The 12,138-nt window shown below is 41.2% G+C and overlaps 1 protein-coding gene and 1 pseudogene across 3 annotated transcripts in view; one reads left to right on the top strand and one right to left on the bottom strand.

The window, feature by feature from the left end:
- Window positions 1-12,138, bottom strand: part of PCYT1B (phosphate cytidylyltransferase 1, choline, beta) — a 126,596-nt gene that overhangs the window by 64,832 nt on the left and 49,626 nt on the right. The gene's annotated exons all lie outside the window — the stretch shown is intronic.
- Window positions 6,922-7,280, top strand: LOC105506849 (annotated as a pseudogene).

Consider the following 12,138-nt stretch of genomic DNA (forward strand, 5'->3'; position numbering starts at 1 on the left):
GGAATCAGAATATTTTGTCTTTTGAAGATAGAGAGGACAGAAAAAAATAGATAATATAGTTGACCATGGGCCCAACACACACGAATCACTGGATTCTTAGACTGTGTCATTGATTATGTAGACTCTTAAATCAGGCAGCTGGTGCAAAGTCGTCACCAATAAATGTCACTGGAGAGAAGAAAAAAGAGGCCCAGTATGTGATTCAGCACCAAGAAATATCCATTTTTTTCATTTAGTTATGTATGGTATGCACATGTTATAAGTAACAGGCACCATTGAAAACAGCAAGACAGATACATATGTACTGACAGAGAATGATATCTAAGACATTTTGTTGAATGCAAAAAGCAAGTCACAAAGCAATATGTATAATATGTATGTATACATGCTATCTAGTATGATGTCATTTATAGTAAAAAGAGAGAGAAGGGGAAGAGAGAGAAAAAGAAGAAAAGAGAGAGGTAATTGTGTAGAAATAGTTTAGGGCTGGGCGCAGTGGCTCACGTCTGTAATCCCAGCACTTTGGGAGGCTGAGGCGGGTGGATCGCCTGAGGTCAGGAGTTCAAGACCAGCCTGGCCAACATGGTGAAACCCCATTTCTACTAAAAATACAAAAATTAGCTGAGTCTGATGGTGCATGCCTGTAATCCCAGCTACTCAGAAGGCTGAGGCAGGATAATTGCTTGAACCTGGGAGGTGGAGGTTGCAGTGAGCTGAGATCACGCCACTGCACTCCAGCCTGGGCGACAAGAGTGAAACTCTGTCTCAAAAAAAAAAAGAAAAGAAAAAGAAATAGTTTAGAACTGTGCTAATATGGTAGCCATTAGTCACATGCGGCTATTTAAATTCAAATTATAATTAATTAAAATTAAATAAAATTAAAAGCAGTTTGTCATTCACATTAGCCACATTTCATGTGCTCAATAACCCATGTGACTACCGGGTACTGGGTACAATATTGGGCAGTGCAGATATAGAACATTTCTATCATCACAGAAAGTTCTACTGGAAAGCACTGGACTTGAATGATACACATTGAATTGTTAATTGGGGTTACCTCTTGGGAAGAAGATAATATTTTGGAGAAGAGATGAAGGGATTTCATTGTTTATTCCATATATGTCTGTCATTCTGTTTTATTTTTAAAATGAGAATGCATTCATGCAACGTTCATAATGCAAAAATGAATTTAAAGAAATATCTCCTCTTCTTTAAATTCAGAGAGGCAGAAAATTTAATCAAGGTTCAGGTGTCCCAAATGGGGCGGGGGTGGGGGAGAGAGGCCTATATTAAGAAGAGAGGAGTATTTTGAAAAATAAAAACTATTACCCAAAAATTAACTGTTAAATGATATGGTTTGCAGGTATATGGAATATTTAAAACTCATCTGAGCTTTTAAAAATGTTTAAATTACTTTCATGGTATCTACCCATCATTCATTTTTCTAACATCAGACAAACACTTTTTGAGTCCTTGCGGTGTGCCAGGCACTGTTCTAGCTTCTGAGGATACATCAGGAAACAAAACAAAACAAAAAATTGTGCCCTCTTAATACTTAAAGATAATAAACAAGCAACAAAAAAGAACATAAAACATGTAGTATTTTAGTTAAAGGGTGATTACGTGTTATAGAAAAAAATAAGGCAAGGAAAGGGAATAGGGAGTGTTAGGGGTATCACTGTAAATAGGATAGTCAGAGAAGTTGATGTATGTGTAAATATATAAAGGATCAAGTGAGCCATGCGGAGAAAGAGCATTCCTGGCAGAGAAAACAGCAAGGGCAAAGGCCATGAGGCAGGAACATGCCTGGCTTCTTCCAGGAATAACTAGAAGGCCAGTATGCTTGGAGGAAGCGAACAAAAAAGAAAAGATGTAGCCAGAGGTGAGGCAGGAAGAAAGGAGATGAGAGGCACCCAGTCGCGTGAGCCTTTTAGGACACTGTAAAGACTGGCTTTCACTCTAGGGAGATGGGAGCCATCAGAGCGTTTTGTTTTGTTTCGTTTTTGAGTTGGAGTCTCACTCTGTCGCCCAGGGTGGAGTGCAGTGGTGCAATCTCGGCTCACTACAACCTCTGCCTCCTGGGTTCAAGCGGTTCTCCTGCCTCAGTCTCCCAACTAGCTGGGACTACAGGCATGCGCCACCCCACCCGGCTAATTTTTGTATTTTTAGTAGAGACAGGGTTTCGCCATGCTGGTCTCGAACTCCTAACCTCAGGTGATCCACCTGCTTCAGCCTCCCAAAGTCCTGGGCATCAGAGAGTTTTGAACAAGGCATGATAATGATCTGGCTTAGCTTTAGTAAGACCATCTGGCTAATGTGTTGAGAATAAACTGTAAGAGGTCAAAGGTAGAAACAAGAAAAGCACTGAGGTGTCTGGTGTAATAATCAGGCAAAAGAAGACAGAGGCAGGGGTCAGAGTGATCGCAGTGGAGGTGGTAAGAAGTGGCCAGATTCTGGATAGATTTTGGATATATAAAACTTGAAATAGATTGGATGTAGGATGTGAAAGAATGAGAGGAGTCAGGATAATTCCAAAGCTGCTGGCCTGAAGAACTGGAAAGATGGCATTGCCATTCCCTAGGAGGGGTAAAACACTGGAAGAGTAGATCTAGGGGTGGGAGGGACAACAAGGAATTAACAATTTCATTCTCACAGATTTGGTTTGACATACCTATTAGATCTCCAAGTGGAGATGTCAGGTAGACAATTGGATGTATAAATCTAGTGTTTGGGAGAAAGGGCTAACTAGAGATGCAGGTTTAGAAACTGACAGAGTATGTGATAAATAAAGCCATTAGACTAGATTCACTCATTCAGCTAAGGGCATGGAGGCAGGTAGAAGAGAGGTCCAGGTCATCAGATGAGGAAACATTGTATATTTAAGCTCAGTCTCTCCCTGCTATTAGGGAAGCTCTAAGAAAGCAAGGACTTGGTCTGTCTACTCATTGCTGTATCCTTATTCACCAGGCAGTACCCGGCATATAGAAGGTCCTTAAGAATATTTGTTGAATGGGGGAATTTAAAGTCACAGGAGAGAGAATGATAATTGATAAAGACAAATACAGACTTTAAACTCAATAATAAAATAAATATATTGTCAATCTTTCATAGCTTTTTCTTATCATCATCATAATATATATCATAGAAAATTTGGGAAAGTTAAGAGAGGAAAATAAAAGTTACCAATAATTCTTTCTACTTCCCAGAGACAACCATAGTTAGCTTTCTATATTTCATTTCAGGCTTTCTGGTATGGCATATATACATATTAACAAGTTTGGAATCTTGCTGGATAGACAGTTTTTTTCACTCAATATATCATGATTATCTTATCATGTCATTTAAATAGTTTTCAACCTCACTAATTTTGATAGCTGTAAAACATTTCACTGAAAAAGAACCGTAATTTAAATACTTCTCTATCATTGAATATTAAATTATTTATATTTCACTAATATAAATAACATTCTAAACATAATTCTGAACCTCTGACTATTTCCTTATGATAGATGCCTAGAAACTGAATTACTTAGATCAGGGGTATGAACATTTTAAAGATAAATATTTGAAGAACATTTCAACATGTATTGGTAAATTACCTCCTACAAAAGCCGTATCATTTATACTCACATTACAATGTATGAAAGCACCTATCTTGCTGCCATCTCACTGGCATTGAGTATTACCTTTGTCAGTTTTATAGACCAAAAAATGGTAGCATGCTGTTTCAATTTGCATTATTTTGATTACAAAAAGATTGAACATTTTTCAAATGTTTATTAGCCATTTGTATTTTCGTCAGGGAATAATCTGTCCTTTGCCCATTTTTCTATTGTTGAGAATAAGTATTTTGAAGTTGGTTAAAAGCAAAACAATAGCACAGTTTAAAAATTATCTTAAATGTCTTTTAAAGACACATTTCCAGGCTGGGCTCAGTAGCTCACTGTTGTAATCCCAGCTCGTTGGGAGGCAGAGGCAGGCAGATCGCCTGAGTTCAGGAGTTCGAGAGCAGCCTGGGGACCATGGCGAAACCCTCTCTCTACGAAAAATTAGCCGGGCATGGTGGCGTACGCCTGTAGTCCTAGCTACTCTGGAGGCTGATGTGGGAGGACTGCTTGGTCCCAGGAGGTCAAGGCTGCAATAAGCTGTGATTGCATGCCACTGCACTCCAGCCTGGGTGACAGAGTAGATCTTGTCTCAAAAAACAAACAAACAAACAAAAACAAAAACCACGCATTTTCCAACTTTATTTGGAGTTCCCACATAATAACTTCATTTTGTAAACCAGTAAACCAGTGCCTGAATGCTCACATCTTGGTCAGCCTAGTACATACTGCCCTTCTGGTGATCAGAGATCAGAATTTTTATTATGCCCTGGAGATACAGGCTTCCTTAAAACACTGACCACTCATAAACCATAACTCCATCTCATGCGGCCACTTTCCAACCTCACAGCAGCAGTGAGTGAACATCAAATAGCTAGAAGACTCATAATACTATAAGTAAAACCACATTTCATTGATTCTAAAATGTACATTTCTCCTCACATTTTAACATCTCTGAGAGTAGGAGGGATCTTACAATAGATATTATCTTAAAATCAGTGTTGGCCATTTTTTCCACATTGTAACACCTTTGAAATGGAAGTGCAACTTACCATGAATAACCTCTTAGACTCATGAAATACATAGATGCTATTAACAATAGAAAACAATCTTTACCGAGAGATAAAAATTCCACATTCTAAATAATTTTTTTCTTAGGCAATTGAACTTAAGGAATTTATAGTGAACATCAGTAACAATGTTATATCATATTCATATCCCAACTCCTTCCCCAAAGGACTTGAGGTGACTTAAAAAATAAAATTTGAAAGTTTAAAATAATAGTTGCAAGATCTGGGGTGAGGAGGAGAAATATGTTTTTTTGTTTATTTTTGTTTTTCTTTCTTTCTTTTTTTTTTTTTTTTGAGACAGAGTCTCGCTCTGTCACCCAGGCTGGAGTGCAGTGGCCGGATCTCAGCTCACTGCAACCTCCACCTCCCAGGTTCACGCTCAGCCTCCCGAGTAGCTGGGACCCCAGGCGTCCACCACCACACCCAGCTAATTTTTTGTATTTTTGCTAGAGATGGGGTTTCACTGTGTCAGCCAGGATGGTCTCGATCTCCTGATCTTGTGATCTGCCTGCCTCGGCCTCCCAAAGTGCTGGGATTACAGGCGTGAACCACCGTGCCCAGCCAAAATATGCTTGTTTTTTAAAGGTCGGGGTGAAATGAGCCCAAAGAAATGCTTATCACAGTCCTCTACATTTCAAAAAGGTAAGATTACAAAAATGGCTTTAAGCTCCCAGCAGTCACAGCAAAGAGGAAAACAAAGTTAATATTGTCCTTAAGTACAAAGCAAAATAGCTATTGAGGAAAAAGCATAGCATTTTCCTGATGCTGAGTTCTGAGAGAAATTCCTCCCGTGGTGCCACCTTAAAGGGCATGCTACGTGGTGCTGTAGTGACATCGGTACTGACACAGTCAACAACAGCACCCTAGTAGAGAAAGTCCTGGCTTTTTTGTTTGTTTTTGAGACGGACTCTTGCACTGTTGCCCAGGCTGGAGTGCAGTGGCACGATCTTGGCTCGCTGCAAGCTCCGCATCCTGGGTTCACGCTATTCTCCTGCCTCAGCCTCCCGAGTAGCTGGGACTACAGCGCCCACCACCACACCCGGCTAATTTTTTGTACTTTTAGTAGAGATAGGGTTTCACCATGTTAGCCAGGATGGTCACGATCTCCTGACCTCGTGATCCACCCGCCTCGGGCTCCCAAAGTGCTGGGATTACAGGCGTGAGCCACCGCACCTGGCCAGAAAATCCTGGTTTTTTTTTTTTTCATATTTGTCTCCATAGTACTTTCCAAGCAAGGCAGAACCCCAGCACCAAAAAGTAGTTCAGAAAAGCATTTTCTTCAAGGGGCCAAACGAACGTGCACCCTGAAAATACAGTTTTTTCTCCCTGATGGTTGGATCCAAGGGTAAGATTTAGAATGCCTAGACCAATGCTTTCTAATGTGGGATGGGCAAGACAATCCATTAGACAGCAACAATTGTGTTTATACTTCAGATCCTTGAATAACGCTATCTTGTTCAATGTCCTTTCATTATAACGTGGATGAGAAAAAAAAAAAAAATTGGTTCCGGGTCAGGGCCACTGTCTGTGAAGCATTTTCACATTCTCCCCATATCTGTGTAGGTTTTCTCGGGGTACTCTGGTTTCCTCCCACATCCCAAAGATGTACACATCAGGTTAATTAATGTCTTTAAATTGTCCCAATGTGTGCTGGGTGCAGTGGCTCACACCTGTAACTCCAGCACTACGGGAGGCCAAGGCGGGCGGATCACCTGAGGTCAGGAGTTTGAGGCCAGCCTGGCCAACATGGTGAAACTCCGTCTCTACTAAAAATACAAAAATTAGCTGGGCACGGTGGCACATGCATGTAATCCCAGCTACTCAGGAGGCTGAGGCAGGAGAATTGCCTGAACCTGGGAGGCGGAGGTTGCAGTGAGCCAGGATTGCACCACTGCACTCCAGCCTCGGTGACAGAGCAATACTCTGTCTCAAAAAAAAAAAAATTGTCCCAGTGTTATGAGTGTGGTGTGTGTGTGTGAGTGTGCCCTGCAATGGGATGGTGTCCTGTCCAGGTCTGATTCCCACCAGGTGCCCTGAGGTGTCAGGATAGGTCCCAGTCACCCACTACCCTGAACTGGAATAAGTTGGTAAATGATTATCTTGTTTTTATTAGTCTTTCTTAAATGTATACACAGCTCACATGTATTTCAATGTTGAATGATACTAGGAGTGTTTTGGTCTTTATTTAGAAGTGTGGTGGCGTTGAAGTGGCTTCTTTCTCAGTACAGTTATTGATTTGTGTTGACATGCCTGAATCAGCCAAGTCTGTTCCTGCTCCAAAGAAGGGTGCCAAGAAGGCGGTGTGACCAAGAGCCAGAAGAAGGATGGCAAGAATCACAAGCATAGCCACAAGGAAAGCTACTCTATTTACATTTACAAGGTACTGAAGCAGGTCCATCTCAACTCTGGTATCTCATCGAACACCATGGGCATCATGAACTCATTTGTCAATATCTTCAAGTGCATCATTCTTGATGCATTACAAGTACTCGACAATCACCTCCAGGGAGATCCATACAGCTTGCGCCTGCTGCCTAGGGAGATGGCCAAGCACACTGTGTCTGACAACACCAAGGCCCTCACCAAGTACACCAGCTCCAAATGAACAACTTCTACTTTCAAAAACCAAAGGTTCTTTTCAGAGCCACTTAAGCCAGGTACAGAAAGACAAATATTGCATGTTCTCACTCATAAGTGGGAGCTAAACAAGTTGATCATATGGAGGTAGAGAGTGGAATGATAGATACCACTATCATGGAGATAGTGGCTGGGAAGGGTGTGTGGGTGAGCGGGGTTGGGATGAAGAGAGGTTGGTTACTGGGTACAAACATACAGTTAGATAGAAGGAATAAGTTCTAACATTTGATAGCAGAGTAGGACGATTATAGTTAACAACAATGTATTACATATTTCAAAATAGCTTGAAAAGTGACTGGGCATGGTGGCTCACGCCTGTAATCCCAGCACTTTGGGAGGCCAAGGTGGGTGGATCACCTGAGGTCAGGAGTTCGAGATGAGCCTGATTATCATGGTGAAACCCCGTCTCTACTAAAAATACAAAAATTAACTGGGCATGGTGGCGCATGCCTGTAATCCCAGCTACTCAGGAGGCTGAGGCAAGAGAATCGCTTGAACCTGGGAGGCGGAGGTTGCACTGAGCCAAGATCATACCACTGCACTCCAGTCTGGGCAACAGGGCAAAGACTGTCTAAAAAAAAAAAAAAAAAAAGCTAGAAAATTTGAAATGTTCTCAATACATAGAAATGATAAATACTCAAGGTGATGGACACCCTAAATACCCTGGCTTGATCATTACACATTCTATGCATGTAACAAAATTTCACATGTACCCCATAAGTATGTAGAAATATAATGTAATCAGGCCGGGTGCAATGGCTCACGCCTGTAATCCCAGCACTTTGGGAGGCCATGGTGGGCAGGCCACTTGAGGTCAGGAGTTCGAGACCAGCCCGGTCAACATGGTGAACCCCGTCTCTACTAAAAAATAAAAAAATTAGCCGGGCATGGTTGCATGCACCTGTAGTCCCAGCTACTCCGGAGGCTGAGGTGAGAGAATGGCTTGAACCCAGGAGATGGAAGTTGCAGTGAGCCAAGATCACACCATTGCACTCCAGCCTGGACAATGGAGCGAGGCTCCGTCTCAATATATATATCAATAAAAAATTTTAAAAAGAAGTTTGGTGATGTTTTTGTGGCCAGAAATATACCATAGGAACTTAACTCTTGTTTACATAAATTAGCCTACGGTAAAACTGGTTTCATTCTATATCATTCTGCTTAAAGTCACAGTTCCCAAGAACCACTTGATAATGTTATGTGAGGACTTACTGTATTTATTTTTCATGTCAAAAAATTAGAAAAAAAGTTTTATAAAAACCAAGAAAAATATCTATTTTTGTTTGCTTGTTTTGAGACAGGATCTCACTCTGTCACCCAAGTTGGAGCGCGGTGGCACAATCACCACTCATCATGCCCTCCAACTCCTAAGCACAAGGGATCCTCTTGCGTCAGCCTCCTAGGACTACAGGCACATATCACCATGTTCATCTAATTAAAAAAACCATTTGTAGAGATAGTGTCTTACTATGTTGCCCAGGATGGTCTGGAACTCCTAGGCTCAAGTGATCCTTCCACCTCAGCGTCCCAAAGTGTTGGAATTACAGGCATGAGCCATGATGCCTGTGGCCTTCTAATTCTAATACATGGGCTTACACTGGTGCCCCATCTCTGTCAACATCAAATACATGAGGTATCCTAAAGGGAACGTGAAAGTTGGGTAGCCTGCGTCACCTGACATTTTTTCATTTGCTTTCAGCTTATTGCAATATACCGCAGTTCACCTGAGCCTAGATAAAGGTATTTGTGGATTATATTATCTAGTTTTAACTAAACCAATGCACATAAATCAGCAGGTGGCTTAAAATATTTCCTGCAGGCCGTGCGCGGTGGCTCACGCCTGTAATCCCAGCACTTTGAGAGGCTGAGGCAGGTGGATCACGAGGTCAGGCGTTCGAGACCAGCCTGACCAACATGGTGAAACCCCATCTCTACTAAAAATACAAAAATTAGCCGGGCATAGTGGTACCCGCCTGTAGTCCCAGCTACTTGGGAGGCTGAGGCAAGAGAATCACTTGAACCCAGGAGGCAGAGGTTGCACTGAGCCAGGATCACGCCACTGCACTCTAGGCTGGCGACAGAGTGAGACTCCATCTCAAAAACAAACAAACAAACAACAACAAGAAAAACATTTCCTGCAATGAAATAGGAAAGCAAAGATAATGCAAGCATAAGTGAACAACAAGAAAATGGCAGAGCTGACCCTTCTACTCCCTGCATAAGTTCAGCAGCCACCATATTATCAGGTACGAACAACGACAACCCAATCTGATCTGACAAGAAGATAGTTGAATTGAAAATTATATCATAGAAGACCATTAGAAATATCTGCTACCAATAACATTAAATATCACCTTGAGATATTAGCTAATGATGGTATGAAGTTATTGTAATTAACATATTTTAAAATGAAGCATCCAGAACATGAAGACAAACCTCTATGATTTTTTCATGTTTAATGTTTCAATGTTGCAAGTCATGTGATACTCAATCCAGTATGTCACAAAATACTGTTACATGTAATGATAAGTGTTTAGAAGCCTTTTTGAGTTTCCATAATTTAACAGAGAAAAAACAAAAGTCTCATACCATTGCAAAATCATCTGTTCTTCATGCTACAGTAAAACTAGCTGCTCTAATGTGTAGGAAAAAAAAAACTGATGTCAAACTAAAATGCATTCCTTTGTCAGCAAATATATTTAGAAGACATATAGAAAACATTGTTGAAGATTGAAAGAAACAAGCATTAGAACAAATTATGCAGTGTGGGAGGTTTGTAATACACTTGGATAGAAGTACAGATATTTCTAACATGTCTCAGCTTGAGGTATTTGCTAGATTCTATTTCAATAATAAAACCTCTTTTTTTCTGAGTCACTGAAGGAAAGATGTTCCAAAGATGATATTTTCTTCAAAGTGGATGATTTCTTTAACAAAAACAATATTTTACAAGAAAACTGTGTTAACTACCAGTAAGGTGATTGCTCTACCCTTGGACCTCTGATCTCCCACCTATTTGAGAAGTACTCTCCGTCTTCTTTTCCTGACTCTTTGTCTATTGGATCTCTAAATGTTGACCCTCAGGGTTCCATCCTGGAAGATTGTGGGGTAAAGTAGATTAATTTAACCAGATTTCCTATAGCAATAGGCAGACAAAGAGAGGATTCTAAAAGCTTTAATTACAGCTCTTCTATTTTTCACCCTCCCAAACCCTGATGCAAAGGCTCTGGGTCAGCTATTTTCTAGAATTCACCCTGTAGCAGAATTATTCTGAGGTACTCTTGCTGCCTAACCAATGCCATCCATTTCCTCAGCCCACAACCTGTCTGACTGTGAGGCCAGGCATAGTACACAATTGGGGGCCATGGATTTTAATTCACAGATTACCTGACTAGGGCTGGAGTGGTCCTAGGCATAAGGTGTTTTGTTCAAGGGTTTACCTAGGCTCTCTGTGGGGCTGGATATACTGGCCCCTGGAAGGCCTGAGCACTTTGAAGCTCTGTTAGCAGCCAAGAGCTATAATTGTAAGAAGGATCTGATGCCATTCCTTAGAGTTTATTAGATCACCAGAATTATTTGGAAATGGGAAATACATTGTAGAGTTTCCCTTTCTTGATTGTTGTGAATAACAATATTTTTAAACTTTGTACTAAAGAATAATAGACATACAGAAAAGTACACGTATCAGCTGGGCATGGTGGCTCATGCCTGTAATTCCAGCACTTTGGGAGGCCGAGGCAGGTGGATCACCTGAGGTCACGAGTTCAAGACCAGCCTGGCCAACATGGTGAAATCTGGTCTCTACTAAAAATATGAAAATCAGCTGGGTGTGGTGGCACACGCCTGTAATCCCAGCTACTCAGGAGGCTGAGGCAGGAGAATCGCTTGAAACTGGGAGGCGGAGGTTGCAGTCAGCCGAGATCGCACCACTGCACTCCAGCCTGGGTGACAGAGCGAGAATCCGTCTCAAAAAAAAAAAAAAAGAAAAAGAAAAAGAAAAGAAAAGTACACATATCCTAAGTGCAGCTCAGTGGACTTTCACAAGCTAAGTACACACAGCCACACATCAAGTAACCTAACACTTCCAGTGTCCATCCATGCTCCTGCCACTACACTGATTTCTAACATCAAAGATGAGCTTTGCCTTTTTTATTTTATATTTTATAGAAATGAAATCATGTGGTACATATTATTTTGTATCTGGCTTCTTTCATTCAATGTGATATTTGTGAGATTCATCCATATTCCTGCAGGTGGTTGTAGATTCTTCAATCTCACTGCTATCCAGCATTAAATTGTGTGAGTGTACCACAATGTTTTTATCCATTCTGCTTCTGCTGGGCATTTGGGTCGTTTCCAGTTTGGGGTTATTACTAATAACACTGCTAAGAACATCCTAATACTAGCTTTTTTGGTGGCCATATGTACAAATTTCTTGGGAATGGAACTGCTGGGTCAAAATATTCACATTGAATTTCTAGTTTTACTACAAAGAACATAGATATCTGATTTATTTCTACTCCTGTTCCCAAATACAGAAGATATGACTGGGAGGGCTAAATAAAGCATCTCTCAAAGTGCATCTAGGCACATCTTGCTTCCGAATCACCTGGAAGCTTGAGCAGGCAATTCTCTGCTCACTGAAGTTTGAGAACTATGTGTCATGTAAATAGGGGCTTTAGAAGTCAGACAAACCTAATTTTACCTCCCAGCTTAATCAGTTAATATTTGATCTTTGGGGCTGGGCACAGTGGCTCACGCCCGTAATCACAGCACTTTGGGAGGCCGAAGTGGGAGGGTCACTTGAGGTCAGGAGTTCTAGACCA

The sequence above is a fragment of the Colobus angolensis genome, unplaced genomic scaffold, assembly GCF_000951035.1.
Source record: "Colobus angolensis palliatus isolate OR3802 unplaced genomic scaffold, Cang.pa_1.0 Scaffold140, whole genome shotgun sequence".
NCBI classification, from domain to species: Eukaryota; Metazoa; Chordata; class Mammalia; order Primates; family Cercopithecidae; genus Colobus; species Colobus angolensis.